The following is an 8,437-nucleotide window of genomic DNA, read 5'->3' as shown; positions in this document are numbered from 1 at the left end:
AAGGAGGGGATCATGGCAGAAAGAGGTATTAAAGGACATATGCAGATATAGCATTGAATTGCACCTGTGCATATCACTAACAGGTAATTTTTGCTCTCTGGAATGGTGGAAGTTACTAGACCAGCATCACTATTGAAATATGATTCAACTGGCAGTATAGTTTGCCTCTGTTCATAAAATGAAGCAGCACATAGGGAGTCATATTGTCCTTTGCCTCAGGCATAAAAACACATTGGAACATCCCTAGATATAGGTGACTCTTTACCAAGTCATCTGGGGTAGATACAAAAATTATGTTGCCACACTTTTTAAATCAGGCATCCATGATGAAAAACTCAAAGCACACCACTGGCAGATAATTAACCCACCCTCTAAAAAGGAAAGTAAGAAACAGCCCTTTGCTCCTCTGGGATAGAAACACAAGTATGTGAAATCCTAGATTGAGTAGCTTTCCAGTTCCCAGAATCCTACCAAGGACTGAAATCTGTTGCTACCTCATTTCTTTGAAAATATATCCACAAAAGTGTGACCCTAAGAGATGGAGGAAGGCACACTTGCTTCATTTGTAGTCCTTCTCTGCTATGTTGTTCATTACCTCTGCCTAGAGGGTCAATCTACTTGTCGCTGGCTTGAAACGATCTTTTTTGCATCAAGTGTAATGTAGTACAGCAACCTTCTCCTCTTCTAACTCTGGGCTTCCAGCTTGCATAAAGTTCCGGCTTTGCATCTTTACCTTCAAAGCTCTGCAAATCTTCTCTCTCCACTCTCCATGACAAGAGGACATGAATGTGCTAATTCTATCTGATGTGCAGAGTAGGTGGCTTCCTGTTCTTCTTGAAAGAGGCTCTAGAAAGAAGGATCTGAGAGTCTGGGAGGAATTGCGCTGCTGGGTGGTGTAAACCGGGGACCTCGAGACTTAAGCAGAGCTCCACAGGCAATTTGCTCTCCTTGTCAAACTCAAGGCATCAAACAAGGGCAAAATCCAGGGAGGATTCCCTCTCAAAACAACTAAAGCTCATAGTGGTGGTGCTGGGAACAGTTCTAGCCCAGGGCTGACCCACTGCAATGGGACAGCAGAATTCGGGAGGCTTTAGGATATTTTTTCAGTCATGTGCATCTAGCAAAACAAGAGAAAGTGGAAGGTAAAACAAGCAACAAAAAACCTTGAGCTGGCCTATTCAGAGCAAAGCTGCAACTCAGGTTCCCCACAGCATTACTTAAAATGCCCTGTATTCCCTAAGTCCTATTTAGCTAGAGTCACTTCAGTAATATTTTCAAATGCTCCATCCCTGTGCAGTCACATCTTTTGTAGAGAAGAAATTTCTTCAATTTCCATTTTGATGCACACCTACTTAATTCAGAGTTACTAATCCAATATACAGACTGAAACCCAATGTTTTCCTGGAAAGGCAGTGTTTTGATTGGGGCAGGTCGAAGTGATTCAGTTCCCCTTACCTTCTTAGCTTCACTTTGCTTCATTGATTTTGCTTGTTTGCTGTTGTTTTGCAGTTTGAAAATAACATTTCACAGAGGTCTCCCCAGACCAAAAAAAAAAAAAAAAACCCCAAGAAAACAATAATAAGGATAGAGTTTGAGGAGTTGTGATAAATGAAAAAGTAATTTAAGCCTTATACTGTATTCTGGGGTAGCCCTTTTACAAGGAGAGCCCTTACAAAAGCCATTCGCTGTGATTTGAAGCTTGAGCTCAGAGTAACAAAACCAGTCTTTCTCCTTTTCCTCTCCCTCTCCTTCACCCTCTCTGGTGTTTTTCTAACATGGAGACCTTGGTGAGAATTTGATTAGTTTTTGGATAAACAGCTTCTGTAACTTTGGCCCAAAACAGACAGGCCAAAAGGAACAGCTTCCGGTCACTTTGGGGCGCATAGCATCCAGATGACACACACACACACACACACCAAAATGTCTGGAAGCCATTCCAAGGCTGTCTAAGATGGCCTGAAGCCGCAGGCAAAAGGAGCAGTGAAAAAACGCTCTTTGCTGGCTGCTTATTCAAGAAAGTGGTGGTGGACCACTTTGGAAGCGGCCACTATAATCTATGAACTTTACCTTGTACATTCTTCTTCAAATTACAGTGAATGGTTTTTATAAAGACTCTCCATATAAAAGGGCTACCCCGTTATATAAGACTTAAACTACTTTTTCATTTATCGCAACTCCTTAAACTCTATCCTTGGATGAATTAGCTACTCTTCCTAATTTGTTGTCATCTGAAAATTTGATAAACATGCAATCTATTTCATCATCCAAGTCATTGCTAAAGAGGTTGAACAGCACTGGGCCCAGGATAGATCTCTGTGGCACCCCACTAGTCACTTCTCCCTGGGATGAAGAAGAGCCTTTGGCGAGCACCCTTTGGCTTCAGCCCGTCAACCAACTACAAATCCACCAAACAATTGAATTATCTAGCCCACATTTTACTAGCATTTTTGCAAAAATATCTTGGGGGAACTTGTCAAAGGCCTCAGACAAATCAAGATATTCCACAGCACTCCCTTTATCTATCAAGCATGTAACTCTAGCAAGAAAAGGAGATAAGATTAGTCTGGCATGACTTGTTTTTTAGAAACCCATATTGATTTTTAATGATCACAGCATTCCTTTCTAAGTGCCTAGAGACTGTCTGTTTAATGATATGCTCTAGAATCTTTCCTGGTATTGATATCAGGCTGTCTATTGTCAGGGTCTTCTTTTTTCCCCTTTGTGAAGATGGGGACATTTGCCCTCCTTCAGTCTATTGGGACTTCTCCTGTTCTAAAAGAATTCTCAAAGATTATTGACAATAGTTCTAAGATTACTTCTACAGGTTCTTTTAATACTCTTGGATGTAGGTCAGTTGGCCTTGAAAACTTGAATTAATTTAGAGTCGCCAGGTATTCCTCTACTACCTCTTTACTTGTTCTGTGTTGCATTTCTCCTGCTGCCCCATCTGTTCCATTTTCCCCCAGTTGAGCACTGTTTTCCTTTGGGGAGAAGTCCATAATAAAGAAAGTGTTGTGTAGTTCTGTATTTTCTCTGTCGCTTGTTAGCCTTTAACCATCTTCTTCATGCAGTGGCCCTACCATTTTCTTGTTCTTACTTCTGATATGGACATAACAACAACAAAAAAGCCCCTTTTATTGTTTTTAACCTCTCCAGCAAGCCTGAGCTCCTTCTGTATTTTAGCTTTTCTGACTTTCTCTTTACATGAGTTGGTTATTTGTTTGAATTCTTCTTTGATGATCTCCCCCTTTTTCATTTCATGTAATGTCCCTTTTAAATTTTAGTTCACCTCCTCCACAAATGAAAAGCACACTGAGTAGGGCATATGGCAGGGAGTTCGGTTTAAGGATGAGGATGAAAAAGAGTGTGAGGGGCCAACAACAGTCTGGCCAAACTAATGAAGGGGAGTGAAGTAGGGAGTGCTCCCAAAACTTGTATATGCTCTTCCTTTCATTGACATGATCACAGCAATCCCTGTACATTTTGGAGTGTGCCTGTGTTGGCTTGCTTGCTTGCTTTGCTTCCAGCTTTCCTTTCCTTCCCAGTAATATGTTCTAAAACCAAATGGCCTTTATTTATTCCCTCTGCTTTTGGGGGCTGAGGTTTACAGTGCAGGAGTTGAAGGTGAATGGTTGTTATAATCAGATTCTGCTCAACCGCTGGCTTACTGCACAGTGACAACCTGCTCCAAAATGCCACTTTCCTAAGCAATTGAATGGAATCTGGAGAGGGAGAAGGTCATAGTCCTTAACTGGAAATAAACTGGACTAAAGGGACAGCCATTCCTGCCCTTTGTACAGTGGAACATTTGGAATTATACCAATGGTTCTGTCAACATGGTATTCAGTGGATGCCTCTACTTGCTTAAGTTTATATGCCTTCACACTAATTCAGGGGCATTTACTATTGCTTATTATGCAGAGGCAATGACAACCTTCTGCCACTCAAAGGTGGAATCCCATACATTTCAGTGCATTCAAATGTGCCTCTCTGCAGCCCCATATGCATCACTCCACAAATCTCAGACACATTCTCAGCATACTAATAAAGCTGCTCCAAGCCATCCAACACTGTTACTCACCTTGCTCCATAAAGAAGGAGATCTGAAATAGTGATCCAGATAAGTATACAGGATCAGCAGCATCACTAGGGCATGCAGTAATGCGGCCTGCACCAGGTGAGACCTCAAAAGAGGGGCAACACCCAATCAGGCCCTTCCTGTCCCTGTGCACTCCCACATGCTCCTCATCCCTGCATGCTCCCCTGCATGCAGCACAGGGGAAGGGAGCACACAGTCATAGGAAGCCCCACCTGCAGAAGCCCCATCCCCACACTGGGTGACACCAGGTGCAGGGATGGCACTATGATGAACGGAACATATGAAAGAAGACAGTCCTTAAGGAATGCAGGTCCTAACCATTTAGGATTATAAACCTCAAACAATTTAAAATTTGAAAGGTATCAAAATTCCTTATGTGAAGTCTGATTTAAAGATGCATTTCCCCCCAAACTTTTAAATACTAGCTTTATTACACAGTTCTTCAAAATGCTGTATCATTTTTGATCAGGAAGAAAATATTCATTGGAAGTATTTTCACAAGGTTCCATTTATTGGCATGCTGACTTACAAATAACTTTCACAGGGTAGGAAGCATTTGTGTAGGAGAATAGCCACCAGCTGTCATTCAGGTCTTCTGTATCATTCCTTTTTAGGTTTTACTATTTTTACATTGGCTCCTGCCACTTTCTCTGGCTCTGCTTTAAATTGTGGTTTCAGTGCATCTCTTACTGCCTTGGCGCAGATTTGGGAGTATCTGATGTAGCTGAGCCTGGCCTGCCTCCAGTACCCCCACTATGGCTGCCAAAGAGACCACCACTCAAACCCCGGTCGCCTCAGGCTGCCTCTAAGATGCATTTAGACAGAAAGTACTGTATACTGGTTTGAGTACTGGACTAAGATTAAACATCTCAATTCCCTGTCAGCCCTGGAGCCCAATGGATGATCTTGCACCAATTTGCTTGTCAGTATTTTAATTCTAAGCCATACGCATCTGCTGCACTATGTCAGAGGAGTGGAGTGAATAAGTCAGCCTATGGAATAGAACCATTAACAAAACAAAACTATCTCCTGTAAAAGGTCTTGTGGTATTTGAACGTTGTTATTCTCCTACAGAGCAAATTCAAAGGAAGGCTCCAGAATGTAAGAAGATCTATCTATCTATCTATCTATCTATCTATGGGTAAAACTTCCAGAATTCCCTAGTTAGCATGGTTAGTAGCCATGTTGGCTTGTGTATTCTGGAACTTGTAGTACAAAAAGTAGCCTTTCAAAACTCTGCTCCAGAGTGAAATACATAATTGAGAATTAATCAGATAATGCAGCTGGATTCCATTAATTTGTGATCTACCACAGGCATAAATGTAATTTACATTCCTTTATCACCATTTACTTCTGTTGTGAATGGCTTATTTTTCATATATGGCAGTTTGGAAGTTTTAAATCTTCACATCCTTACTGTTTGAAGTTCTTTGTCATTTGACTGCTCTTAACAATTTCTCTGTTAACATATGTTTAGATATTACACATTTATTAGAGAAAACGCATTGACAATTATACACAAGTGATATTTGACTCCAGTGAAGCTAGCCAGAATGGCTAAAAATGTTTCCTCCAAATGTTGGCGTAACGATAATGGCACATTTCTACACATGTGGCTAGACTGCCCCAAAATAAACACATTTTGGAAATTGGTACTTGGAACAAATTTCATTGATTATTAACCAAAAAGTAAAATTATTTCCAGAAATGCTTTTGTTATCAATATATGTAGACTGAAACTCAAATTTGAAACATAAAAACCTCATAGATTTCCTCATTACAGCAGCCCATGTTCAAATGAGGAGGATAAATGGGATGTGCCTGGAAAAGTTTAGCCTGTGGAAGAGAAGGTTAAGAGGTGACATGATAGCCATATCTGAATATTTGAAGTGATGTGACTTTGAAGCTTGTTTTGTTTTGTTTTTTGCTGATCCAGGACTAGGACATGGAGCAATGAATTCAAACTACAGGAAGAGATTCCACTATGACATTAGCAAGTATGGTGGAGTCTCCTCTGGAGACTTTTAAGCAGAGGTTGGATGGCCATCTGTCAGAAATGCTTTGATTCTGTGTTCCTTCATGGCAGGGGATTGGACTGGATAGTCCTTGTGGTCTCTTCCAAATCTATGATTCTATTGATTCTATGACTCTAGGATGAAAACTATAAAACTTAATGGAAAACTATGAAAAATTGTTGAAACTTTTTGTCAGCACCAGATTTTTGCTTTGCTTTGCTTTGCTTTGCTTTGCTTTTTGCTTTTTGCTTTGCTTTTTGCTTTGCTTTGCTTTTTGCTTTGCTATGCTTTTTGCTTTGCTTTTTTGCTTTGCTTTGCTTTTTGCTTTGCTTTTTGCTTTGCTTTTTGCTTTGCTTTTTGCTTTGCTTTTTGCTTTTTGCTTTGCTTTTTGCTTTGCTTGTTTTAGGAGATGCTGTGGAGCCGGTGGTGTCCTTTTGGTAATGTTGATATGGAGAGTGAAAGTGGGCACTTTAGGAATATATAAGCTGCCTTGTATTGAGCCAGAGAAGTTTACCACACCAGGGATAAAACGTTCCCTGATGCTTTACAACGGGCACGAGCGGGGCTGCACACAGAGCGTGATGGGAAACCAATGGGGCCCAGAACGCTAGTTTACCGCACAGGGAACGCCGGCGCTGCCGCCACGCATTCCCATCACATTCCCATCGGGTTCCGGGGGACGCCATTTCTGGGAACTGTTTCGAAACCATCCCCAGAAATGGCATCCCCTGGAACCCAATGGGAACGTGATGGGAATGCGCGGCGGCGGCGGCGTTCCCTGTGCGGTAAACTAGCGTTCTGGGCCCCATCGGGTTCCCATCATGCTCCGTGCGTGGCCCCGCTCGTGCCCGTTGTAATGCATAGAGGAACATTTTATCCCCAGTGCGGTAAACTTCAGAGTCTTTGTTCAGTGAGCCCTTTATTGCTGACTCTGCCTGGGAACAGCTGTTAGGCAGAGTTCTTGACCTGGGACTTTATGCATACAAAGCATAGGCTCTTCCAGTAAACTAAATGTTATGTGATGAAAAAACCCTTAGTCTGTCTTGAGGTGGTGCAATGGCAGTTCAGATGCCTTCCCTCCAATCTCCAAGTCAGAGGCAGCTCTTTGAAAAATTCCTCAGCTCCAAAACAAAACAATTCCTTTCACAACCATTTCTGAAGCATAGGTTTTCCCTTTACGTATGTCCTGGCACCTTGTAGAATCTTGATGTATCTGATGGTGTAATTGAAAATATGAAATGTAAAGATTTTCCAGTAAACACTGACTGCATTTCAATGCACCAGTGAGCTGTGGACATGCTTCGCGCACAGGATATAGATCATAAGCTTATTAGAAACTGTGCTACAATCTTCAACTGGCACAAATAGGCATAGCTCTCTTGGTTAGATTAGAGTCATTTTCCTTTGACTTCAGCTTCAGAATCAAACCCTCTCTATTTATATGACTGTTGTCCTTGAAAGGAATAACATTCAGCACATTGCTCCTGGCCAGAGCATGACTCCAAAATTCTTTTGTTTGTTGAGGTCTATAAATCATGCATTTTCACCTAAGCGCTCTTTCCTAAGGCCTGCTGTTTATGCAAATTTCAGTACCAACATGATAATAATCTAAGCATGCCACAGTTTTAAAACTCTGACAGCTCTCAAAGTGTGCAGGAAGAGAACCAGGCTGTTGACAGCTGTCCAGAAAACTGGGTGAGGGAAAGCTATCATGCTGCTGACATCTCAGACACTTCTGTGCTGATGGCAAACAGGGGCTTCATACAGTACGCTGAACACAAAATTTCTGGGTAAACAAAGGTTTGAAGATTGCCAGGTTGATCTGCTTCAGTCACACCTCTTCCATTCAGTACCAATGACATACAAAGGAAAAGCTCACTGATTAAAAATTTAAAACTTAAAAATAAATTAAAAGAAAAGAAAAGCTCACTGATCCATTAGTTTGCTCATTGTTTTTTAAAAATCTGTCTCAAGTTTCTTTTTCAAAACAGCAATGCAAGATGGTTGACGAAAAAAATAGGAAACAGAATTGGTCACAACAGCTCAGGATAGAGTAGCTCCATGGAGCTGAGTGGCATTATGGTATGCAGACACATCCCTGTTGTCGACTCCCACCCCCAGTCATTGGGTACAAACCCATCTCCATCACTGGGTGGCTGGCGAAAGCACCATCTATAACTTTTCCATGCATTCTCTCACCTGTGCAGGGAAAGTCCAGTTGCTGCCTGGGTACCTTTATGCCTATGTCCTCGCCTGGCCAGACAATGGCTGTGGAAGAGGTGCCCAGGCAGACAACAAGTGGGTGGCCTAGGAAGAACGTCAT

The 8,437-nt window shown here is 41.8% G+C and overlaps 1 pseudogene; it reads right to left on the bottom strand.

Annotated features, from left to right (window-relative positions):
* Window positions 1-4,699: 4,699 nt before the first annotated feature.
* On the bottom strand, window positions 4,700-8,437 carry LOC149308917 (ATP synthase F(1) complex subunit epsilon, mitochondrial pseudogene; annotated as a pseudogene).

The sequence above is a fragment of the Sceloporus occidentalis genome, unplaced genomic scaffold (assembly GCF_023333645.1).
Source record: "Sceloporus occidentalis isolate IW3139 unplaced genomic scaffold, rSceOcc1.0.p SCAF_8, whole genome shotgun sequence".
Taxonomy (NCBI): Eukaryota; Metazoa; Chordata; class Lepidosauria; order Squamata; family Phrynosomatidae; genus Sceloporus; species Sceloporus occidentalis.
Note: the sequence above shows the minus strand (reverse complement) of the source record. Positions and strands in the feature narration are given on the sequence as shown.